This window comes from Podarcis bocagei (genome assembly GCF_964188305.1).
Source record: "Podarcis bocagei genome assembly, chromosome: 2".
NCBI classification, from domain to species: domain Eukaryota; kingdom Metazoa; phylum Chordata; class Lepidosauria; order Squamata; family Lacertidae; genus Podarcis; species Podarcis bocagei.
In genome coordinates this window covers 1,470,584-1,496,467 of record NC_138126.1, presented here as the reverse complement: position 1 = coordinate 1,496,467, position 25,884 = coordinate 1,470,584, and the positions used below count along the sequence as shown (strand labels likewise).

The following is a 25,884-nucleotide window of genomic DNA, read 5'->3' as shown; positions in this document are numbered from 1 at the left end:
CATCTTGTTTGGACAAGATAAAGGGAGAGGTTTTTGGACTGAAAGTTCACAGTTTGAAAGAGATATTATGGCGAGGAAAGAGAAAGTGTTTCCCAAATTTCAGGTAGAAAATTGTCCAATCTGAAGAAGTGTGCATGCAAACGAAAGCTCATCCCCAGAACAAGCTCAGCTGGTCTCTTGGGGACCCAGCCAGGCGCCCCACGACCCCAGGGAGAATGAGGTGATGGAAGGGGCGGGGTCTCTGTCGAGGCTCCTCCCCCTTTTCCCTTAACCCTTCCCTGGACTCCCTCTCTCCCTTTCCCCAGCCAGGCGACCCCAGGGAGAATGGGGGGCCTCAGCCCCACCCCCAGCCCTGCTTGGGCTCCTCCTTCCCCTTCCCGCCAGGGCAGCTGAGCCTCTCTCGGCCCCCCAGGAAGGAGAAAGGGGAGTCTGGCGGGGCTGCTGCTGCTGCTGCCCAGGAGACCTTGCAGGTCTGGGGTCCCCCCTCCCCCCCCTGGGTCGGGGCCTGGATCGGGGCCCCTGTCGACGGGCCCCAGGGAGGGAGGGCGCTCTCCTTGCGGGGGGGTCTCTTCCTCCTCCTCCTCCCCCCTTGTCCCCCCTCTATCCCCCCCTCCTCTCCCCCCCCCTTTACCTCTTGGTCCTCCGCCTCCCTGGCTCCGGATTAGTCCGCTCTCCTTCTCTGCAAGAGAAAGGGCGGGGGGGGGTTTCCTCCACTGACGCCCCTCCTCCCCTTTCCTGGAAACTTCCGGCGCATTCAGCAGCGACACTTCCGGTTCCTTTTGGGATGCGCTTGCCCCTAGAGCTACGTCGATAGAGCAGCCCCTCCCTGTCTTGGGATGGGAAGAGGACGGGACGGCGCTGCCTCGGGGGCTCCATGGGGGCCTGGCCCCCCTCCCTCCTCCTCCCCACAGCAGGGGGCGAGATGGCGGCAAGGGGGGGGCATCATATCTGGGGGGGACCTGGGTTTGCGGGGAGAGAAGGAGGTGGTTTTCAATCTGCAAACAGGGAGGCTGGGAGGGGAGAGGCTGAGTGAGAAGTAGGGAAGGGCTGCCCCTCCCCCTGTGGGTCAGGAGAGCGGGGGAGGGGCTGAGTGAGGAGGAGGGAAGGGCTGCCCCTCCCCCTGTGGGTCAGGAGAGCGGGGGAGGGGCTGAGTGAGGAGGAGGGAAGGGCTGCCCCTCCCCCTGTGGGTCAGGAGAGCGGGGGAGGGGCTGAGTGAGGAGGAGGGAAGGGCTGCCCCTCCCCCTGTGGGTCAGGAGAGCGGGGGAGGGGCTGAGTGAGGAGGAGGGAAGGGCTGCCCCTCCCCCTGTGGGTCAGGAGGGTGGGGGAGGGGCTGAGCCGGGGAAGCCAAGGGGGGGTCCCTCCCCCCCCAGCCCAGGGGGGGGTCCTCTGTGAAGCCCAGAGATGGACCCAGCCTCGGGGGGGTGGGGTGGGAAGAGACATGGGGCTGCCTGAGAGAGAAGGGGCGCTTCCTTTCTTCTCCCCCCTCCTCCCCCCAGGCTCTCCCCCCTTGGCCCGGCTGCCCCCTCGCCAGGCAGGGAGAGGGTGGGGTCCCCTTCCGCCATGAGAGGAGTGCAAGGGGGTTGTGGGGGGGGGAGGGAGAGAGAGACCCCTTTCTGCCCCCCTCCCAAGAGGGTCCCCGTCGTGTCTCTGAGGGGCGAGAGAGGAGGAGCCCCTCCCCCCGCTGCAAGGGGGTTGTGAGGGGGGGGAGAGACCCCTTTCTGCCCCCCTCCCAAGAGGGTCCCCGTCGTGTCTCTGAGGGGCGAGAGAGGAGGAGCCCCTCCCCCCGCTGCAAGGGGGTTGTGAGGGGGGGAGAGAGACCCCTTTCTGCCCCCCTCCCAAGAGGGTCCCCGTCGTGTCTCTGAGGGGTGAGAGAGGAGGAGCCCCTCCCCCCGCTGCAATAGGGTTGTGAGGGGGGGGAGAGAGACCCCTTTCTGCCCCCCTCCCAAGAGGGTCCCCGTCGTGTCTCTGAGGGGCGAGAGAGGAGGAGCCCCTCCCCCCGCTGCAAGGGGGTTGTGAGGGGGGGAGAGAGAGAGACCCCTTTCTGCCCCCCTCCCAAGAGGGTCCCCGTCGTGTCTCTGAGGGGCGAGAGAGGAGGAGCCCCTCCCCCCGCTGCAAGGGGGTTGTGAGGGGGGGAGAGAGAGAGACCCCTTTCTGCTCCCCTCCCAAGAGGGTCCCCGTCGTGTCTCTGAGGGGCGAGAGAGGAGGAGCCCCTCCCCCCGCTGCAAGGGGGTTGTGAGGGGGGGGAGAGACCCCTTTCTGCCCCCCTCCCAAGAGGGTCCCCGTCGTGTCTCTGAGGGGCGAGAGAGGAGGAGCCCCTCCCCCCGCTGCAAGGGGGTTGTGAGGGGGGGGAGAGAGAGAGACCCCTTTCTGCCCCCCTCCCAAGAGGGTCCCCGTCGTGTCTCTGAGGGGCGAGAGAGGAGGAGCCCCTCCCCCCGCTGCAAGGGGGTTGTGAGGGGGGGAGAGAGAGAGACCCCTTTCTGCCCCCCTCCCAAGAGGGTCCCCGTCGTGTCTCTGAGGGGCGAGAGAGGAGGAGCCCCTCCCCCCGCTGCAAGGGGGTTGTGAGGGGGGGAGAGAGAGAGACCCCTTTCTGCCCCCCTCCCAAGAGGGTCCCCGTCGTGTCTCTGAGGGGCGAGAGAGGAGGAGCCCCTCCCCCCGCTGCAAGGGGGTTGTGAGGGGGGGAGAGAGAGAGACCCCTTTCTGCCCCCCTCCCAAGAGGGTCCCTGTCGTGTCTCTGAGGGGCGAGAGAGGAGGAGCCCCTCCCCCCGCTGCTGCTTCCCCTCAACGACTTTTCCCGCCTTTTCCCAACTTCCCGCCCTTCGGGATCTGAGCCTCGCCTCAGTTTCAGGCGCCGAGGAGGCAGATTCCCCGGGATCCCTGCTTCCTGAGGGGATTTCTTCTCATTCGCCCTGATTTCTGCTCATATATCTGGCTTTTGCAGCTTCTCTCTGCTTCTGTATAAAACCCCCCTCACCACCACCTCCTGCCTCCCATACAGTATGTCAAAGTCTGATTTCTTCCCATTTGCTGTGTATAATTCTTCCTCCAGGACTGTTCTTCCTTCCTGCCAGTGTCACTTCCCAACTACAGATAGGTAGCCGTGTTGGTCTGCCATAGTCAAAATAAAAAAAATTCCTTCCAGCAGCACCTTAAAGACCAACTAAGTTAGTTCTTGGTATGAGCTTTCGTGTGCATGCACACTTCTTCAGATACACTGAAACAGAAGTTGCCAGATCCTTCTATATACTGAGAAGGTGGTCTGAACAAAGACATTGGATTGTTATCTCATTATACATGACTAAGCCATTTTTCACCTTCTCGCCCCTTGCCTTTTCTGTAAGACCTATTGCAGTCGTTAAGAGTCGTCAACAGGCTCATCTCAGCTATCTGCCAATCTCCCATTCCCACCACCCTTCTGAGTAATACCCCTCCCCACCTTCTCACTATATAGAAGGATCTGGCAACTTCTGTTCCAGTGTATCTGAAGAAGTGTGCATGCACACAAAAGCGCATACCAAGAACTAACTTAGTTGGTCTTTAAGGTGCTACTGCAAGGAATTTTTTTATTTTGACTTCCCAACTAATAATTCTTCCCTCACTGTCCTTAAATAGCTGCTTGGGGTCTAGTTTGGGGCCTGCATAAAGAACCTCGTCTCTTTTTTCCTTTTAGCTGTAGGTATAAATTCATAGCCAAAAGCCTTATTGATACACAATTTTCCATCCGATGCCTGCTTACTCGGGAGTAAGTCCTACTCTGCTCCCAGTTCAGGCAGTTCTGCTAGCAGGAGGCCAAAGGACCCAGAGTGGTTTGCAACCAGGTGGTTTCCAAATGCTGCCCTTTTTGATACGTTTCCATTTATTCTTTTGTGTGGGGACTAGCCAGATTGAAACCCCACCCCCCCCATTCAAAAGAAAGACTAGCAAAAGATTTCATAGAATCATAGAGTTGGAAGTGACCACAAGGGCCATCGAGTCCAACCCCCTGCCAAGCAGGAAACACCATCAGAGCACTCCTGACATATGGCTGTCAAGCCTCTGCTTAAAGACCTCCAAAGGAGGAGACTCCACCACACTCCTTGGCAGCAAATTCCACTGTCAAACAGCTCTTACTGTCAGGAAGTTCTTCCTAATGTTTAGGTGGAATCTTCTTTCTTGTAGTTTGGATCCATTGCTCCGTGTCCGCTTCTCTGGAGCAGCAGAAAACAACCTTTCTCCCTCCTCTAGGTGACATCCTTTTATATATTTGAACATGGCTATCATATCACCCCTTAACCTCCTCTTCTCCAGGCTAAACATGCCCAGCTCCCTTAGCCATTCCTCATAAGGCATCGTTTCCAGGCCTTTGACCATTTTGGTTGCCCTCCTCTGGACACGTTCCAGTTTGTCAGTGTCCTTCTTGAACTGTGGTGCCCAGAACTGGACGCAGTACTCCAGGTGAGGTCTGGTGTTGGGCAGAAATCTGTGATCCAGACATGTCTGAGGTTTATGACAGAAATATAATTATTATGGGTGTATTTAATGGAGTAGTATCACTGGACTATGACAAAACACTGAGGGAAAGTGTCTCAGAAGAAAGCAAAATACCAAATACTTTTTGATATGGTTACAACAATGGATCTACTAGATCAGGGTCAGCAGACTTTTTCAGCAGTGGGCCGGTCCACTGTCCCTCAGACCTTGTTGGGGGCCGGACTATATTTTGGGGGGAAATGAGCGATTTTGGCCCGTCCGCAAAGAGGCCTGAAGATGTTTGGCTTTACCTGTCCCAGTTGTCGTCCCAATAGCCCCAGTTGGGCTTCTCCAGCCAGGTGCCAGGGCAGGGCAGGAGGCTGCGTTGGCCGGAGAAGACAGAAGCAGCAGCCCTGGCAGAGCTTTCCAACTTTGCTGGAGTCTAGCCCTGCGGATGCTGGGAGTCTAGCCCTGTGATCCAGACATGCCCATGTCAATCACACCTTGTTTTAACATCCATCTAACACAAGGAAAAGAAAATATCCCCCCATCATTACGGAGGTCCACTTCCGAGGGTCTTCTGGCAGTTCCCGCACATTTACAGGGTACCAGGCAGAGGGCCTTCTCGGTAGTGGCCCCCTCTCTGTGGAACAATCCCCCCCCCAATATCAGATGTCAAAGAGAGAATTCCATACCTTTTGGAAGACCTCTGAAGGCACCCCTGTTCAGGAGCAGGGCGGAGATCTGTCAGAAGTGGAGGCTTTGCGCTGAGAGATCCGCTGAGGAGCGGCTGGCTGCCTTCAAGTGGTGCAGGGGCTCTCAGATGCAGCCTCCGGGCTGCCTCCACCTCCCCAACCCCAGCAACTATTCAGCCTGGCTGCCTTCACGGGGTTGCAGGGGCTCTGAGGCGGGGGGGGGGGACTCCTTTCAAATTCTCCCTTGAGGGGAGTGCAGCCTCAAACCCCTCAACGGAAAGGGTAACGGAGCCTGTCCCTCCCCAGCTCAGCAGCCCCCATCCAGCTCCTCTTCCCGTGCAAGCAGCAACGCTGCCTAGCGGAGCAGCCCCATCCCATTCCTACTTGCCACCCGGCCCGCCTTCCCTCACAAGGAAAACAGAAGTCTGGCACTCAAAATGGAAGTTATACTCAGAACAGAGCATGTTCGGCTTCCAAAAAAAGTTCCAAAACTGGAACACTCGTTTCTGGGTTTGAAGAGTTCAGGTTGCAAGCAGTTTGAGAACTAAGCTGTTTGAAAACTGAGGTACCACTGTATTTATTTTCCCCAATTACAACTGTATTTATCCCCTCCCCCCGGTGGTGATTTTCTTGAGTCAAAATGAGAGTACTGTAGGGATCAGATGGGATTACCATGAGGAATTATAAAATATACATCAAGCCATTGTGTCCACCATGAAGACATTGTGTTGACTGGGTTTGATATATTGACGATAATTTCTGATTAAATCACATAAGATTTTACATTCATGCCCTTTTCCCTGTTGCCCATTTCTCCTGTCCCGTACACAGCCCAGTTGCTTCTTGCTTTGCCAGGCAGGCATCCTGGGCCATAAAGATAGTGGGCAAGTTTCTTTGAAGTAGGTTGCTATATGGTAATCTTAGGATCTTAATCTTAGGGCCAGGAAACAGATCTCACATGAAGGTGATAATGATCCGCTGTCCTCCTGGTCATCCTTCTTATCATGTGTATTGCTTGTTTATGACCTCCGGGGTTGCTAAATACTCTTCTTTGTCTACCCCAGAAATATTTGTGCTTAATTAGTTATAGTAGTTTAACTTTCTCCCCAAGTGGGTTTGTGGAAATGCTCAGAAGAAATCTGATTAGTTCTTACAAACACTCTGTAAAAAGTTCTTTTGTGAATAAAACGGCCTGGGGCGGGGGCTGTGGGAATTGGACAAGCGCAGAGAGACGATTATACGCACCCTTCCCAGAGTCTTGCTGGTTCAAGCCTCTGTGTGTATTCTTATTAATCAGAGTTCCATCCTTCCTTTACTTTGCGAACGGAACAAGTACCCCCTAAGCATTTTTTTTAAGGAAAAAAAGCACTGAGTTATACCATAATATTACAGATCAATGGAAAGACAATTTAATGAAGAATGTAAGGAAATAACTTTTATGAAGGATTATTTATTACAACAGTAGTCATAAAGAAGAAATGTGAAACAAACAGAAAAAAATTAAATATACAGGTAGAATTGCCACGTTATAGTAATAATAATTTCTTATTTATACCCCGCCCATCTGGCTGGGCCACTCTGGGCGGCTTCCAACAAAATATTAAATTACAATAATGCATCAAACAATAAAAGCTTCCCTAAACAGGGCTGCCTTCAGATGTCTTCTAAAAGTCTGGTGGTAGTTGTTCTCTTTGACATCTGGTGGGAGGGTGTTCCACAGGGCGGGTGCCACCACCAAGAAGGCCCTCTGCCTGTTTCCCTGTAACTTGGCTTCTCGCAGGGAGACAACCACCAGAAGGCCCTCGGCACTGGACTTCAGCGTCCGGGCAGAATGATGGGGGTGGAGACGCTCCTTCAGGTATACTAGACCGAGGCCGTTTAGGGCTTTAAAGGTCAGCACCAACGCTTTGAATTGTGCTCGGAAACGTACTGGGAGCCAACATAGGCCTTTCTAGACCGGTGTTCTAGACCTTTTAGCATCACAGTAATCCAAGTTTATGCACCAACTACTGGTGCTGAAGAAACTGAAATTGACCAATTCTATGAAGACTTACAAGACCTTATAGAAGTGACACCAAAGAAGGATGTTCTTCTCATTATAGGGGATTGGAATGCTAAAGTAGGGAATCAAGAGATAAAAGGAACAACTGGCAAGTTTGGCCTTGGAGATCAAAACGAAGCAGGGCAAAGGCTAATAGAGTTCTGCCAAGAGAACAAGCTGGTCATCACAAACACGCTTTTCCAACAACACAAGAGACGACTCTACACATGGATATCACCAGATGGGCAGCATCGAAATCAGATTGATTATATTCTCTGTAGCCAAAGATGGAGAAGCTCTATACAGTCAGCAAAAACAAGACCTGGAGCTGACTGTGGCTCAGATCATCAGCTTCTTATAGCAAAATTCAAGCTTAAACTGAAGAAAGTAGGAAAAACCACTGGACAGGTAAGATACAATCTAAACCAAATCCCTTATGAATACACAGTGGAAGTGAGGAACAGTTTTAAGGATTTAGATTTGCTGGACAGAGTGCCTGAAGAACTATGGGTGGAGGCTCGCAACATTATACAGGAGGCAGCAACTAAAACCATCCCAATGAAAAGGAAATGCAAGAAAGCAAAGTGGCTGTCCAACGAGGCCTTACAAATAGCGGGGGAGAGAAGGCAAGCAAAATGCGAGGGAGATAGTGAAAGATATAGGAAATTGAATGCAGATTTCCAAAGAATAGCAAGGAGAGACAAGGCGGGCTTCTTAAAAGAGCAATGCAAAGAAATAGACTCCCATCTCTTGCGGGGGTGCAATTAGTGCCAGCACCGTCCGTTAAGAGTTTGGGTGTAATCTTCGATACCTCCCTTTCTATGGAGGCGCAGATTACAGCTATAACAAAGGCGGCATTTTTTCATCTCCGCCAAGCTAAGCAGTTGGTCCCTTATCTCTCTCGTCCTGACCTAGCCACTGTGATCCATGCGACAGTCACCTCCAGACTGGATTATTGTAACTCGCTCTACGTGGGGCTGCCCTTGAGACTGACCCAGAAACTCCAGCGGGTGCAGAATGCCGCAGCGAGACTCCTTATGGGGTCTTCGCTGTGAGAGCACATTCATCCGGTACTATACCAGCTGCACTGGCTCCCGGTGGAGTACAGGATCAGGTTTAAGGTGCTGGTTTTAACCTTTAAAGCCCTATACGGCCTAGGACCCTCGTACCTACGGGACCGCCTCTCCTGGTATGCCCCACAGAGAAACCTACGGTCTGCAAATAATAACATCCTCAAGGTCCCAGGCCTCAGAGAGGTTAGGCTGGCCTCAACTAGAGCCAGGGCCTTCTCGGCTGCGGCTCCAAACTGGTGGAACGCTCTGTCACAAGAGACTAGGGCCCTGCGGGACCTGACATCTTTCCGCAGGGCCTGCAAGACAGAGTTGTTCCCCCAGGCCTTTGGTCAGGGCGCAGCCTTACTCGCTCCTCTGGCAACCTGCACAGAATTTTGCTTAATTGGTTGCCATCAATTTGATTTAATTAATTTTTATAATGAAATATTTTTAGATTGTGTGATTTGACTGATTATTTGATTGTTGTTAACCGCCCTGAGCCCGGCTTCGGCTGGGGAGGGCGGGATATAAATAAAATTTTTTATTATTATTATTATTAAAACAACAGAATGGGAAGAACCAGAGACCTGTTCAAGAAAATCGGAAATATGAAAGGAACATTTTGTACAAAGATTACCATAATAAAGGACAAAAGTGGTAAAGACCTAACTGAAGCAGAAGACATCAAGAAGAGGGGGCAAGAATACACAGAGGAATTATACCAGAAAGATATGGATGTCTCGTACACCCCAGGTAGTGTGGTTGCTGACCTTGAGCCAGACATCCTGGAGAGTGAAGTCAAATGGGCCTTAGAAAGCACTGCTAATAACAAGGCCAGTGGAAGTGATGGTATTCCAGCTGAACTGTTTAAAATTTTAAAAGATGATGCTGTTAAGGTGCTACACTCAATATGCCAGCAAGTTTGGAAAACTCAGCAGTGACCAGAGGATTGGAGAAGATCAGTCTACATCCCAATCCCAAAGAAAGGCAGTGCCAAAGAATGCTCCAACTACTGCACAATTGCACTCATTTCACATGCTAGCAAGGTTATGCTTAAAATTCTAAAAGGAAGGCTCAAGCAGTATGTGGACCGAGAACTCCCAGAAGTGCAAGCTGGATTTAGAAGAGGCAGAGGAACCAGAGACCAAATTGCAAACATGCGCTGGATTATGGAGAAAGCTAGAGAGTTCCAGAAAGACATCTACTTCTGCTTCATTGATTATGCAAAAGCCTTTGACTGTGTCGACCACAGCAAACTATGGCAAGTTCTTAAAGAAATGGGAGTGCCTGATCACCTCATCTGTCTCCTGAGAAATCTCTACGTGGGACAAGAAGCTACAGTTAGAACTGGATATGGAACAACTGATTGGTTCAAAATTGGGAAAGGAGTACGGCAAGGCTGTATATTGTCTCCCTGCTTATTTAACTTATATGCAGAATTCATCATGCGAAAGGCTGGGCGGGATGAATCCCAAGCCGGAATTAAGATTGCCAGAAGAAATATCAACAACCTCAGATATGCAGATGACACAACCTTGATGGCAGAAAGTGAAGAGGAATTAAAGAACCTTTTATTGAGGGTGAAAGAGGAGAGCGCAAAATATGGTCTGAAGCTCAACATCAAAAAAACGAAGATCATGGCCACTGGGCCCATCACCTCCTGGCAAATAGAAGGGGAAGAAATGGAGGCAGTGAGAGATTTGACTTTCTTGGGCTCCATGATCACTGCAGATGGTGACAGCAGTCACGAAATTAAAAGACGCCTGCTCCTTGGGAGAAAAGCAATGACAAACCTAGACAACATCTTAAAAAGCAGAGACATCACCTTGCCAACAAAGGTCCGTATAGTAAAAGCCATGGTTTTCCCAGTAGTGATGTATGGAAGTGAGAGCTGGACCATCAAGAAGGCTGATCGCTGAAGAATTGATGCTTTTGAATTCTGGTGCTGGAGGAGACTCTTGAGAGTCCCATGGACTGCAAGAAGATCAAACCTCTCCATTCTGAAGGAAATCAGCCCTGAGTGCTCACTGGAAGGACAGATCCTGAAGCTGAGGCTCCAATACTTTGGCCACCTCATGAGAAGAGAAGACTCCCTGGAAAAGCCCCTGATGTTGGGAAAGATTGAGGGCACAAGGAGAAGGGGACACAGAGAATGAGATGGTTGGATGGTGTTCTTGAAGCTACCAGCATGAGTTTGATCAAACTGCGGGAGGCAGTGGAGGACAGAAGTGCCTGGCGTGCTCTGGTCCATGGGGTCACGAAAAGTCGGACACGACTAAAGGACTAAACAACAACAGACCGGTGTTCTGTGGTCTCAGCGGCTCCTCCCAGTCACCAGTCCAGCTGCCGCATTCTGCATTAGTTGTAGTTTCCGGGTCACCTTCAACGGTAGCCCCACACAAAGTGCATTGCAGTAGTTGGAACTTTGTGATGAAAAAGTGGGTTTTGTGTTGCAGTTTGGGTACTCGGTCTGGAAAAGGTTCGCCATCACTGCCCTCGGATCATGTCCAGTTGCTTTCCACCCTCAGGCCCAGAGGTGGCTCCTGCCTTGGGGCAGCTGGTGGATTTGGAGGAAGCTGACCCTTAGCACTCTGGGTTGGGGACCTGCCTGAACCTCATTTCCCATTATACTCATCCTTACAGTTTCATTTTGGGGATAGCATTCTACACACACTTGTGTCACCATGGTTCCCGCCCCCCAGCACATTGCTTTGAGATGCTCTGGTACGGCCCCTTCTTCCCTGTGCCCCCTTCCCTCCTCATGCAAGACCACCAGTCTCAGCTCCACTTTGAGAAACTCTCCATTCCCAGATACAAACATTTCCAACTCCCTCCACCAAACACCAACACCAGCTCACTCCCAGTCCACCCTCATTCAGCAGCAACACTACAGACTCACATTAAATATTAGATTAGGCTTACTATTGTGAAATGTTATCTTCATTACTTTAAATAAATGTCTAGACCACGTTACAAACAACAGAAGCTAACATACGCTGCATGGAATTAAGACTGATTTCCTGTTATTGATGTGAAAGAAAGTGTCAACTCGGAGAGAAAAAGGTTCTACTCTAAAAAGCGTTGCATAATAAGCAAAGCAGGATCCACACTCCTTCTAGTTAAACCCTTTCTCTTCTTTAATTGATGGCCTGTAGGTGTTCCCACTCTTACAGCTCTTACCCCTGGGAGTCTTTTGATGGTTTGTAAGACTTCCGCTACAACTGAACCTCTGTCCACTTCCCTAGGACTTATATGGTTTCTCCCCTGTATGAGTTTGTTGATGTTTTGTAAGAACTCCACTTGCACTGAAGCTCTTTCCACACTCCATGCATTTAAATGATTTCTCCCCTGTGTGAGTCCGTTGATGTATTCTAAGGTGTCCACTCCTACTGAAGCTCTTTCCACACTCTATACATTTAAAAGCTTTTTCCCAGTGTGACTCCGTTGATGAATTCTAAGGTTTCCACTCCCACTGAAGCTCTTTCCACACTCCATACATTTAAAAGGTTTCTCCCCCGTGTGACTCCGTTGATGAATTCTAAGGTCTCCACTCTGACTGAAGCTCTTTCCACACTCCATGCAATTAAATGGTTTCTCCCCTGTGTGAGTCCGTTGATGAATTCTAAGGTTTCCACTCTGACTGAAGCTCTTTCCACACTCCATACATTTAAAAGGTTTCTCCCCAGTGTGAGTCCGTAGATGAATTCTAAGGCTTCTGCTAGTAGTGAAGCTCTTTCCACACTCCATGCATTCAAATGGTTTCTCCCCAGTGTGACTACGTTGATGAATTCTAAGGTGTCCACTCCTACTGAAGCTCTTTCCACACTCTATACATTTAAAAGCTTTTTCCCCAGTGTGACTCCGTTGATGAATTCTAAGGTTTCCACTCCCACTGAAGTTCTTTCCACACTCCATACATTTAAAAGGTTTCTCCCCCGTGTGACTCCGTTGATGAATTCTAAGGCCTCCACTCTGACTGAAGCTCTTTCCACACTCCATGCAATTAAATGGTTTCTCCCCTGTGTGAGTCCGTTGATGAATTCTAAGGTTTCCGCTAGTAGTGAAGCTCTTTCCACACTCCATGCATTTAAATGATTTCTCCCCCGTGTGACTCTGTTGATGAATTCTAAGGTCTCCACTCTGAATGAAGCTCTTTCCACACTCCATGCATTTAAATGGTTTCTCCCCTGTGTGAGTCCGTTGATGAATTCTAAGGTCTCCACTCTGACTGAAGCTCTTTCCACACTCCATGCAATTAAATGGTTTCTCCCCTGTGTGAGTCCGTTGATGAATTCTAAGGTTTCCACTCTGACTGAAGCTCTTTCCACACTCCATACATTTAAAAGGTTTCTCCCCAGTGTGAGTCCATAGATGAATTCTAAGGCTTCTGCTAGTAGTGAAGCTCTTTCCACACTCCATGCATTCAAATGGTTTCTCCCCAGTGTGACTCCGTTGATGAATATTAAGGTGTCCACTCCCACTGAAGCTCTTTCCACACTCCATACATTTAAAAGGTTTCTCCCCAGTGTGAGTCCGTAGATGAATTCTAAGGCTTCTGCTAGTAGTGAAGCTCTTTCCACACTCCATGCAATTAAATGGTTTCTCCCCTGTGTGAGTCCATTGATGTTTTCTAAGTTTTCCACTGTCAGTGAAGCTCCTTCCACTCTCCATACTTTCAAATTGTTTATGTTCTCTCTTTTCACACTCCATGTATTTAAATGGTTTCTTCGTTAGTCCCATTGGACATGACCCACCAGAATTCTGACTGCCGTCTCCATTGTCTTCTTTCGATGTGGTGGGGAGAAAATCCTATTTGTTTTCTAGGAAGAGAACAAAGTACTATTACAGTTAGCACCTGCTCTTATTTTAACGTCTTGTACAATCTCTCCTGTCCTCCATATGTTCCAAATTTTTAGGAAAGGCAAATGAAATAATTTAAAATAATGGTAACGCATCACCAGCCTTTTATAACCCTTAATTATTGTTAATGAAGCAGCATTATCTTAGAATACGGTTGAACTGTGGACTTTACGTTTTATAAAAAGTGGTTTCTCACAGGAACGGGAGCTGCTCTATGTTCCATGAACCTGGCCAAAATTCATCAGGGTCCAAAGTTCATCATGAAGTTCTTCATCCGCTGCACTATAATCCTCCACCCCTTGGGCCACATTTTGTCCCCTTCGACCTCTAGATCTTTATTAATCACCTGCACAGTCCCTTTGGCCTCAGGAGGTCCATACTGACCATTTTGGGAGACCCATATATAAGTCTAGTGACAAGGCTTGGTGCTTGTGGTCGGTTGAAGGAGTGCTCAGTTGGAGAATGTTCTTGGGGTTGGACCTCTATCTCTCAGCCTTGCATTATGGAAAGGAGAGAGCTGGAGATGCAGAAGAAAAGCAGCTGGAGCCTGACTGCTGGGAAGGCCAGATTGAGACACCCACCCCAATTATGATTTATAATAATTATATGCCGCCATGTCTCGCACCCGCCTCCTGACACTGGCTTATCTTAGTGGAGATTCCCTGTCCAGGCCTCTCTCACTGTTCTTCCTCCTTTGCCCTGGGTGGCCAAGGGCTTCTGGATATTCTAGCTCTGCTCCAACTGGGAATTATTTATTAAATTTGTATACCTCTCTTCATATGAAGATCACAACATAAAAATATGTGTGACACTGAAATAGTATTAAAGGTGAATAACACTGATTGTTGGAAAGAAAAGAAAGAAGATGAAACCCGTGGTGTGTCCTCCTGAATGTAATATAATAATAATAGTAATAATAGTAATAATAATAATAATAAATTGTAAAGAAGAAACCAATCTTCAAATCAGTTTCATATTCCCTGGCTGTATTTCTCAGCCACGATTGTGACTCAGAATCTTAGCCACACTTTTTTCTAGAATATCAACTGTATCTCTTTGTAATAGGAGCCAGACATCCCTGGGGTTTCATCCAGACATTCCTTTAGTGTGGGCAGCAGCAGCAGCGGAGGAAGGAAGGAAGCAATTTGGGGAAAACCATTTCCTTCAGAAGGTCTTCCCCAGCGGCCAGCAGGGTTGATAAACTGCTCAGTGGGGACACCTTGGATTTATAGTGTTAGGGTCTGGATACCAATCATAATCCCTTGGAAATATCTCAAGAACCCTTAAGATCCAATTTCACCAACTCCCACGTAACACTGAGCCCTAGAGGAACCTTCTATGCTGAGTTGAGGCATCTCTGGCCCTACAGATGTGGTTGGACTCAAAGTACCACCTGCCCAAGCAAGGATGGCCCATGGCCAGGGAGGATGGGAGTCTTATCTGGGGGAAAAAACTTTCCCCTTCTTCCCCCTCCTCTGAAAATGCGGAATGGGGGAGGTGGGGCACATTGACGCAAGGGGGACATTGACACCCCAACAATATTTCAATATCGAGAAATGATATTCGTGTCGCGACATCACCCAAATGTGCCTATACATGTGTGAGTAGAACAGTTGCGACTGCGCTGGCCGCCAGTTAGCCGGCCAACAACAGCCCTGCAAAATAGACCAGTGTTGCTACGCGCTTTTGGGACTTGGAAGAGTAACTTACGGCAACCGTAAAGGGCAGTCCAGTGTCGTCATTACGGGGGCCTCTTTTAATAGGGGCTGGTGTTTGAACTTGGGCTTTGCTAATGTTACGGAATTGGCAGGGGGGGCACTTGTGTGAGAGCAGGTTTCTTTGGCCGTCTCCCCCTTCCTTGCTTGCCCCTTCTGCGTTCCCATGGCATGTCCAGCCGAATTCGACTATGGCGTGTGGTACATATCTCCACCTCCAGACGGATGGAGCCAGGCAGCTTTCTGGGTCGTGTGCCCAACTTTTCATGAGCTGATATTAAATCCCAAAAGAACTACAGCTGCTTGTTACAGAGGGTGGGGGCAGATTCCGGTAGGTTAATGATATTAACTCTTTCCATGCTCATTTCTGATGCTCAGAAGCAGGTGCACCCTTTCCTAGACCTTCCTGATGACATTCTCAGTCTGACACACAGTATTTACACAGAAACACGGATCAAACACAAAAACTCCCATTCTAAAATACACTGAGACTATTTTATAACATATCCCCGCTATAACACACAAGTTCTAATTAAGTCCTAATATTTACTATACCTAAACATTGAGCACCACAGACCAATAATAATAATAATAATAATAATAATAATAATAATAATAATAATAAAATTTATTATTTTTACCCTGCCCAGCTGGCTAAGTTTCCCCAACCACTCTGGGCGGCTCCCAATCAAGTGTTAAAAACAGTAAAGCATGAAATATTAAAAACTCCCTAAACAGGGCTGCCTTCAGATGTCTTTTAAAAATAAGATAGCTGCTTAATTTCTTGACATCTGATGGGAGGGCATTCCACAGGGCAAGTGCCACTACCCAGAAGGCCCTCTGTCTGATTCCCTGTAACCTCACTTCTTGCAATGAGGGAACCGCCAGAAGGCCCTTGGCGCTGGACTTCAGCGTCCAGGCAGAACAATGAGGGTGGAGACGCTCCTTCAGGTATACAGGACTGAGGCCGTTTAGGGCTTGAAAGGTCAGCACCAACACTTTGAATTGTGCCCGGAAATGTACTCAAATATTCCTCTGCAGTAAAGGAGGCAAATGGAAGCCTTCCCATTGTCTTTGTGTTTACGAATACTGCCTTAAGGAGGGATGAACAGGGTGGGCCTGTGACCTGGATTCAGGAAATTTACCATCACAAAAGAATGCCCAGGCTGCCCAGGTAATGCAGTCAGTGACCATTAACAGGTATCCTTGGGGACAGGTTTTTGCTGTGGACTGCCTCCTGTGATCTATTCCTGCTGTAGAAAGTCTCCTTCTGTATGATATTGGGGGGGTGGTCTTGGGCGGGCAATTTCAAAAGACTACATAAGGCCTTGCACACCTCCCTCCTGGTTGTGGTGAGGGGGGGACACTGTTGCAATAGCGTAATAAAGACCAGGCTTACTAGCCGCTTTGCTTCTCCGTATTCTCTGCTTGGTCTCTGTTATTTTCTCCTACCAATATGGAACCCACTTAAGGACTATATGGGCTCTTGGATACCCCATAAGGGGAAAGGAACAGGTTTTCCTTACAACAAAGGTCGTAAGACTATGTTTGGTTGGCACACTTATTTATGGCAGAATAAAACTAAAACACACAAGAGCTCTATGAATCAGATTATTCAGAAAATCCTTTTTACAGTATGGGATAAATATAATAATCTGCTGGAAAGAAAAACACCTCTTTGGCTCCAACCCACAAAAGCAACAGCTTTTTAAAAAATGGAATAAGGAAGAAGCAAAGGGCAACTTAGAGAGATCTTTTGGACTTTTCGGAAGAAGAAACAAAACTGAATAAACAGGATGAGGAGGGAGGTGTGGTGGCGGATTGGTTTCAATACCATCAAATCATCTTGTTTGGACAAGATAAAGGGAGAGGAGAGGTTTTTGGACTGAAAGTTCACAGTTTGAAAGAGATATTATTGCAAGGAAAGAGCAAGTGTTTCCCAAATTTCAGGTAGAAGACTGTCCAATCTGAAGAAGTGTGCATGCGCACGAAAGCTTATCCCCAGAACAAGCTCAGCTGGTCTCTTGGGGACCCAGCCAGGCGCCCCACGACCCCAGGGAGAATGAGGTGATGGAAGGGGCGGGGTCTCTGTCGAGGCTCCTCCCCCTTTTCCATTAACCCTTCCCTGGACTCCCTCTCTCCCTTTCCCCAGCCAGGCGCCCCCAGGGAGAATGGGGGGCCTCAGCCCCACCCCCAGCCCTGCTCGGGGTCCTCCTTCCCCTTCCCGCCAGGGCAGCTGAGCATCTCTCGGCCCCCCAGGAAAGAGAAAGGGGAGTCTGGCGGTGCTGCTGCTGCTGCTGCCCAGGAGATCTTGCAGGTCTTGGGTCCCCCCTTCCCCCCCCCTGGGTCGGGGCCTGGATCGGGGCCCCTGTCGACGGGCCCCAGGGAGGGCGCTTTCCTTCGGGGGGGGTCTCTTTGTCCTCCCCCCTTATCCCCCCCCTCTATTCCCCCCCCTTCTCTCCCTCTTTACCTCTTGGTCCTCCGCCTCCCTGGCTCCGGATTAGTCCGCTCTCCTCGTCTGCAAGAGAAAGGGCGGCGGCGGGGGGGGGGGCTCTTCAGTGACGCCCCTCCCCCCTTTCCTGGAAACTTCCGGCGCATTTCGCGGCGACACTTCCGGTTCCTTTTGGGATGCGCTTGCCCCTAGAGCTACATTCACAGAGCAGCCCCTACCTGTGTCGGGATGGGAAGAGGACGGGACGGCGCTGCCTCGGGGGCTCCATGGGGGCCTGGCCCCCCTCCTTCCTCCTCCCCACAGCAGGGGGCGAGATGGCTGCGGGGGGGGCATCATATTTGGGGGTGACCTGGGTTTGCGGGGAGAGAAGGAGGTGGTTTTCAATCTGCAAACAGGGAGGCTGGGAGGGGAGAGGCTGAGTGAGAAGTAGGGAAGGGCTGCCCCTCCCCCTGTGGGTCAGGAGAGTGGGGGAGGGGCTGAGCCAGGGAAGCCAAGGGGGGTCCCTCCCCCCCCAGCCCAGGGGGGGGGGTCCTCTGTGAAGCCCAGAGATGGACCCAGCCCCTGGGGGGGGGGAAGAGACATGGGGCTGCCTGAGAGAGAGAGAAGGGGCGCTTCCTCTCCTCTCCCCCCTCCTCCCCCCAGGCTCTCCTGCGCCCAGAGACCCCCTTGGCCCGGCAGGGAGAGGGTGGGCTCCCCTTCCGCCATGAGAGGAGTGCCATGGGGTTGTGAGGGGGGGGAGAGAGAGACCCCTTTCTGCCCCCCTCCCAAGAGGGTCCCCGTCGTGTCTCTGAGGGGCGAGAGAGGAGGAGCCCCTTCCCCGCTGCAAGGGGGTTGTGAGGGGGGGGGAGAGAGACCCCTTTCTGCCCCCCTCCCAAGAGGGTCCCCGTCGTGTCTCTGAGGGGCGAGAGAGGAGGAGCCCCTCCCCCCGCTGCAAGGGGGTTGTGAGGGGGGGGAGAGAGAGACCCCTTTCTGCCCCCCTCCCAAGAGGGTCCCCGTCGTGTCTCTGAGGGGCGAGAGAGGAGGAGCCCCTCCCCCCGCTGCAATGGGGTTGTGAGGGGGGAGAGAGAGAGAGAGACCCCTTTCTGCCCCCCTCCCAAGAGGGTCCCCGTCGTGTCTCTGAGGGGCGAGAGAGGAGGAGCCCCTCCCCCCGCTGCAAGGGGGTTGTGAGGGGGGGAGAGAGAGACCCCTTTCTGCCCCCCTCCCAAGAGGGTCCCCGTCGTGTCTCTGAGGGGCGAGAGAGGAGGAGCCCCTCCCCCCGCTGCAATGGGGTTGTGGGGGGGGAGAGAGAGAGACCCCTTTCTGCTCCCCCCCCAAGAGGGTCCCCGTCGTGTCTCTGAGGGGCGAGAGAGGAGGAGCCCCTCCCCTCGCTGCAATGGGGTTGTGGGGGGGGAGAGAGAGACCCCTTTCTGCCCCCCTCCCAAGAGGGTCCCCGTCGTGTCTCTGAGGGGCGAGAGAGGAGGAGCCCCTCCCCCCGCTGCAAGGGGGTTGTGGGGGGGGAGAGAGAGACCCCTTTCTGCCCCCCTCCCAAGAGGGTCCCCGTTGTGTCTCTGAGGGGCGAGAGAGGAGGAGCCCCTCCCCCCGCTGCAATGGGGTTGTGAGGGGGGGGGGAGAGAGAGACCCCTTTCTGCTCCCCTCCCAAGAGGGTCCCCGTCGTGTCTCTGAGGGGCGAGAGAGGAGGAGCCCCTCCCCCCGCTGCAAGGGGGTTGTGAGGGGGGGGAGAGAGAGAGACCCCTTTCTGCCCCCCTCCCAAGAGGGTCCCCGTCGTGTCTCTGAGGGGCGAGAGAGGAGGAGCCCCTCCCCCCGCTGCTGCTTCCCCTCAACGACTTTTCCCGCCTTTTCCCAACTTCCCGCCCTTCGAAATCTGAGCCTCGCCTCAGTTTCAGGCGCCGAGGAGGCAGATTCCCCGGGATCCCTGCTTCCTGAGTGGATTTCTTCTCATTCGCCCTGATTTCTGCTCATATATCTGGCTTTTGGGGCTTCTCTAGAAAGAAGGCTGTATAAAACCCCCCTCACCACCACCTCCTGCCTCCCATACAGTATGTCAAAGTCTGATTTCTTCCCATTTGCTGTGTATAATTCTTCCTCCAGGACTGTTCTTCCTTCCTGCCAGTGTCACTTCCCAACTACAGATAGGTAGCCGTGTTGGTCTGCCATAGTCAAAATAAAAAAATTCCTTCCAGTAGCACCTTAAAGACCAACTAAGTTAGTTCTTGGTATGAGCTTTCGTGTGCATGCACACTTCTTCAGATACACTGAAACAGAAGTTGCCAGATCCTTCTATATAGTGAGAAGGTGGTCTGAACAAAGACATTGGATTGTTATCTCATTATACATGACTAAGCCATTTCTCACCTTCTCGCCCCTTGCCTTTTCCTGGAAGACCTATTGCAGTCGTTAAGAGTCGTCAAGAGGCTCATCTCAGCTATCTGCCAATCTCCCATTCCCACCACCCTTCTGAGTAATACCCCTCCCCACCTTCTCACTATATAGAAGGATCTGGCAACTTCTGTTTCAGTGTATCTGAAGAAGTGTGCATGCACACGAAAGCTCATACCAAGAACTAACTTAGTTGGTCTTTAAGGTGCTACTGGAAGGAATTTTTTTTATTTTGACTATGGCAGACCAACACGGCTACCTACCTGTGACTGTCTTTCTTCGTTTCCATTTATTCTTTTGTGTGGGGACTGGCCAGATTGAAAACCCCCCACCTCATTCAAAAGAAAGACTAGCAAAAGATTTCAAAGGTGGAATTTCCAAAAGATGGCACTTTGTCCTGGATTTAAGACAAGTCAATTGAAAACTCATGGGCTTTTTTGGCGTTTATTTGGGGCCTTGTCTAAAAAAAAAAAAAAGCACTACAATTTTGGGCTTGTCCTGGTTTTTACTTTTTGAAATATGGCAACCCTAATTATTCTGGGCTCTGCTTGAACTGAAACTCCCTTTTAGAGCACAGCCGGTAGAGCATGAGACTCTGAATCTTTTGGTCGGGGGTTTGAGCCCCACTTTGGGCAAAATATTCCAGCATTGCAGGGGGCTGGACTAGATGACCCTCGTGGTCCCTTCCAACTCTGCAATTCTAGGATTCTACCATGTGTAGAGGAAAGATCGCCCCCTTGTGGGCAGTGGAGGAATGATGTAATGTTGGTTGGTGGGAACTGTTCTTGAGTGTTGCCTTGTCACACACATGCAACACCACAACAGTCCTGTGAAAGGAAGGGGGGGGGGCATTTCTGCAGGCTGATGTCCATCCATCCAGCTGCCCAGGCCCCAGCACCTCCCCCTAAGAGTGAAGGGTCCCAGTCTGGAAATCCCCCCTTCCTGCTGGAGATGAGGCAGTGAGGGATTCCAGACAGAGAGAGGCGTCCTTGCTCTGGAATTCCCTTGCCAGCAGGGAGACTTCAAAAGCCCCCCCCATGCCTCCCCCTTCCCTCATTCAGTACGGAGACTTCTCATCTTGTGGTTGAGTCATTTCAAATCCAGTTTTTCTCTCTCTCCCTGCAATTTTAATACTGTTGTTGGTTTCCTTGTTTGAATTATTCTATTTACTAGTGATATTTCACACAGCGTTTGTGAATGCGAAGCAATTCTGGCTCTTGTGATCCCTGCAGGGTATTAAGTGTTGTTCTAACCTCCCTATTGCAGGGGGAAAGAGGAATGTGGGGCCTGCTTATAATATCTTAGGATGGCAGGATTAAGATTTGGGACTGGGACTTTCAGATTCAGAGCCCCTCTTCGCATGAGATTTCTTCCAACTATTGGAGGAAAGTATGTCTGAGGTTTATGACAGAAATATAATTATTACGGGTGAATTTAATGGAGTAGGATCACAGGACTATGACAGAACACTGAGGGAAAGTATCTCAAAAGAAGGCAAAATACCAAATACTTTTTTGATATGGTTATAACAATGGATCTACTAGATCAGGGGTCAGCAGACTTTTTCAGCAGGAGGCCAGTCCACTGTCCCTCAGACCTTGTTGGGGGTCGGACTATATTTTGGGGGGAAATGAGTGATTTTGGCCCGCCTGCAAAGAGGCCTGAAGATGTTTGGCTTTACCTGTCCCAGTTGTCGTCCCAATAGCCCAGTTGGGCTTCTCCAGCCAGGTGCCAGGGCAGGTTGGAGGCTGCGTTGGCCGGAGAAAACAGAAGCAGCATCCCTGGCGGAGCTTTCCAACTTTGCTGGAGTCTAGCCCTGCGGATGCTGGGAATCTAGCCCTGTGATCCAGACATGCCCATGTCAATCACACCTTGTTTCAACATCCATCTAACACAAGGAAAAGAAAATATCCCCCCATCATCACGGAGGTCCACTTGCGAGGGTCTTCTAGCAGTTCCCTCACATTTACAGGGTACCAGGCAGAGGGCCTTCTCGGTAGTGGCACCCTCTCTGTGGAACACCCCCCCCCAATATCAGATGTCAAAGAGAGAATTCCATACCTTTTGGAAGACCTCTGAAGGCAGCCCTGTTCAGGAGCAGGACGGAGATCTCTCAGAAGTGGAGGCTTTGCGCTGAGAGATCCCTGCCTCCACTCCTCCTTGCACACAAGTAGGAGCAGCAGCGGGAAGCTCCACTGAGGAGCGGCTGGCTGCCTTCAAGTGGTGCAGGGGCTCTCAGATGCAGTTTCTGGGCTGCCTCCACCTACCCCAACCCCAGCAACTATTCAGCCTGGCTGCCTTCACAGGGTTGCAGGGGATGCGAGGCGGAGGGGGGGCTCCTTTAAAATTCTCCCTTGAGGGAGTGCAGCCTCAAAGCCCTCAACGGAAAGGGTGACGGAGCCTGTCCCTCCCCAGCTCAGCAGCCCCCATCCAGCTCCTCTTCCCGTGCAAGCAGCAACGCTGCCTAGCGGAGCAGCCCCATCCCATTCCTACTTGCCACCCGGCCCGCCTTCCCTCACAAGGAAAAGAGAAGTCTGGCACTCAAAACGGAAGTTATACTCAGAACAGAGCATGTTCGGCTTCCAAAAAAAGTTCCAAAACTGGAACACTCGTGTCAGGGCTGCCACCCAGTCCCAGCTCACATAGGACCACGTTAGCCAGCGTTCAGGTTAAAAGAGTCTTTATTGGATTACAGGTTCCATTTCCAAACTGCAATGTGCAGCCCTACTTCTAGGTCAGACCGGCGAAGACCCGTCTGAGTCTCCGCCTCTAGCGCACCAGCTTAATACCCTAGCCTTGCTCCACCTCCTGCGCCTTTCCTTCCGTCTCTGGGTCCTTCTGCCCCCCGGGGTCTCTTCTTTCCTACTCTCTTCAGACGCGGACCCCCCTGACCCTTCCGCCTCCTTGCGGCGGGCTTTAGGACCCGGCTCACTCTCGGGGCTGCTGACTGCGCCAGCTTCCGCTACATTTGAACTTGGCGCGCGCGCCCAACTCTCTACCTTCCTCTTGATCGTTTCATCGCTTCCCGAGGTGGGCGTGACTACTCCTGACTCATGCCCTCCCTCCTTCTGAAAGTCTCCGGAACCCGATATCTGGTCCCCTTTCTCCCCGCTGCTCCCGGCTAGGCACGTGGGTCCCGATCTCCAACTGTTGCTCTCTGATCCCTCTCTGGACCCTTCTTCCTGGGGTGTCCCCCTGTTTTCCCCCCTTGCTCTGACTGCTGGCGCTCCCTTCTGGGAATCCTCGGACTCACTAGACAGGCTCGGTGATCTCGGGTCGTCATCCCCACTCATCTTTCCTTCGTATTCCTCCCCCTCGCTCTCTGTCTCCTCCCTTCTCTGCGTCTCTGCTCCTGAACCCCTGACAACTCGTTTCTGGGTTTGAAGAGTTCAGGTTGCAAGTAGTTTGAGAACTAAACTGAGGTACCACTGTATTTATTTTCCCCAATTACAACTGTATTTATCCCCTCCCCCCGGGTGGTGATTTTCTTGAGTCAAAATGAGAGTACTGTAGGGATCAGATGGGATTACCATGAGGAATTATAAAATATACATCAAGCCATTGTGTCCACCATGAAGACATTGTGTTGACTGGGTTTGATATATTGACGATAATTTCTGATTAAATCCCATAAGATTCTACATTCGTGCCCTTTTCCCTGTTGCCCATTTCTCCTGTCAGGTACACAGCCCAGTTGCTTCTTACTTCGCCAGGCAGGCATCCTGGGCCATAGAGATAGTGGGCAAGTTTCTTTGAAGTAGGTTTATATATGGTAATCTTAGGATGTTAATCTTAGCGCCAGGAAACAGATCTCACGTGAAGGTGATAATGATCCGCTGTCCTCCTGGTCATCCTCCTTATCATGTGTATTGCTTGTTTATGACCTCTGGGGTTGCTAAATACTCTTCTTTGTTTACCCCAGAAATATTTGTGCTTAATTAGTTTTAGTAGTTTAACTTTCTCCCCAGTGGGTTTGTGGAAATGCTCAGAAGAAATCTGATTAGTTCTTACGAACACTCTGTAAAAAGTTCTTTTGTGAATAAAACGGCCTGGGGCGGGGGCTGTGGGAATCGGACAAGCACAGAGAGACGATTATACGCACCCTTCCCAGATTCTTGCTGGTTCAAGCCTCTGTGTGTATTCTTATTAATCAGAGTTCCATCCTTCCTTTACTTTGCGGACGGAACAAGTACCCCGTAAGCATTTTTTTAAAGGAAAAAAAGCACTGAGTTATACCGTAACATTACAGATCAATGGAAAGACAATTTAATGAAGAACGTAAGGAAATAACTTTTATGAAGGATTATTTATTACAACAGTAGTCATAAAGAAGAAATGTGAAACAAACAGAAAAAAATTAAATATACAGGTAGAATAGCCACGTTATAGTAATAATAATAATAATTTATTATTTATACCCCGCCCATCTGGCTGGGCCACTCTGGGCGGCTTCCAACAAAATATTGAATTACAATAATGCATCAAACAATAAAAGCTTCCCTAAACAGGGCTGCCTTCAGATGTCTTCTAAAAGTCTGGTGGTAGTTGTTGTCTTTGACATCTGGTGGGAGGGCGTTCCACAGGGCAGGTGCCAACACCAAGAAGGCCCTCTGCCTGGTTCCCTATAACTTGGCTTCTCGCAGGGAGACAACCGCCAGAAGGCCCTCGGCACTGGACCTCAGCGTCTGGGCAGAATGATGGGGGTGGAGACGCTCCTTCAGGTATACTGGACAGAGGCCGTTTAGGGCTTTAAAGGTCAGCACCAACGCTTTGAATTGTGCTCGGAAACGTACTGGGAGCCAATATAGGCCTTTCTAGACCAGTGTTCTGTGGTCTCGGCGGCTGCTCCCAGTCACCAGTCCAACTGCCGCATTCTGGATTAGTTGTAGTTTCCGGGTCACCTTCAAAGGTAGCCCCACACAGAGTGCATTGCAGTAGTTGGAACTTTGTGAGGAATAAGTGGGTTTTGTGTTGCAGTTTGGGTACTCAGTCTGGAAAAGGTTTGCCATCACTGCCCTCGGATCATGTCCAGTTGCAAAGGTGAACGGAGGCTTTCCACCCCCAGGGCCCAGAGGTGGCTCCTGCCTTGGGGCAGCTGGTGGATTTGGAGGAAGCTGACCCTTAGCACTCTGGGTTGGGGACCTGCCTGAACCTCCTTCCCCATTATACTCATCCTTACGGTTTCATTTTGGGGATAGCATTCTACACACACTTGTGTCACCATGGTTCCCGCCCCCAAGCACATTGCTTTGAGATGCTCTGGTACGGCCCCTTCTTCCCTGTGCCCCCTTCCCTCCTCATGCAAGACCACCAGTCTCAGCTCCACTTTGAGAAACTCTCCATTCCCAGATACAAACATTTCCAACTCCCTCCACCAAACACCAACACCAGCTCACTCTCAGTCCACCCTCATTCAGCAGCAACACAACTCATTTACATTAAATATTAGATTAGGCTTACTCTTGTGAAATGTGACCTTCATTACTTTAAATAAATGTCTAGACCACGTTACAAACAACAGAAGCTAACATACGCTGCATGGAATTAAGACTGATTTCCTGTTATTGATGTGAAAGAAAGTGTCGACTCGGAGAGAAAAAGGTTCTACTCTCTAAAAAGCGTTGCATAATAACCAAACCAGGATCCACACTCCTTGTTAAACCCTTTCTCTTCTTTAATTCATGGCCTGGAGGTGTTTCCACTCTTACAGCTCTTACCCCTGGGAGTCTTTTGATGGTCTGTAAGACTTCCACTACAACTGAACCTTTGTCCACTTCCCTGGGACTTATATGGTTTCTCCCCTGTATGAGTTTGTTGATGTTTTGTAAGAACTCCACTTGCACTGAAGCTCTTTCCACACTCCATGCATTTAAATGGTTTCTCCCCAGTGTGAGTCTGTTGATGAATTCTAAGGTGTCCACTCTGACTGAAGCTCTTTCCACACTCTATACATTTAAAAGCTTTCTCCCCAGTGTGACTCCGTTGATGAATTCTAAGGTTTCCACTCCCACTGAAGCTCTTTCCACACTCCATACATTTAAAAGGTTTCTCCCCCGTGTGACTCCGTTGATGAATTCTAAGGTCTCCACTCTGACTGAAGCTCTTTCCACACTCCATGCATTTAAATGGTGTCTCCCCTGTGTGAGTTCGTTGATGTTTTCTAAGGTCTCCACTCTGACTGAAGCTCTTTCCACACTCCATGCATTTAAATGGTTTCTCCCCTGTGTGAGTCTGTTGATGAATTCTA

The 25,884-nt window shown here is 50.5% G+C and overlaps 4 protein-coding genes across 7 annotated transcripts in view; 1 reads left to right on the top strand and 3 right to left on the bottom strand.

Moving 5' to 3' along the window:
• The window catches only part of LOC308581176 (uncharacterized protein), a 270,653-nt gene that overhangs the window by 39,660 nt on the left and 205,109 nt on the right, over nt 1-25,884 (top strand). The gene's annotated exons all lie outside the window — the stretch shown is intronic.
• The window catches only part of LOC308580638 (uncharacterized protein), a 327,057-nt gene that overhangs the window by 178,644 nt on the left and 122,529 nt on the right, over nt 1-25,884 (bottom strand). The window lies entirely within an intron of this gene.
• LOC308580832 (uncharacterized protein) overlaps nt 1-25,884 on the bottom strand; it is a 265,061-nt gene that overhangs the window by 213,095 nt on the left and 26,082 nt on the right. The window contains exon 1 of one of the 3 annotated variants that reach the window (XM_081183047.1): nt 632-651. The exons of the other annotated variants lie outside the window; for them this stretch is intronic. The gene's annotated coding sequence lies outside the window, so the exon portion shown is untranslated. Of the gene's footprint in view, nt 1-631; nt 652-25,884 lie in introns of those variants that run through there. 3 annotated transcript variants of the gene reach the window in all.
• Nucleotides 11,344-25,884, bottom strand: part of LOC308580709 (uncharacterized protein) — a 263,178-nt gene continuing 248,637 nt past the window's right edge. The window contains exon 2 of the transcript XR_014004844.1: nt 11,344-11,364. The gene's annotated coding sequence lies outside the window, so the exon portion shown is untranslated. The remainder of the gene's footprint in view (nt 11,365-25,884) is intronic.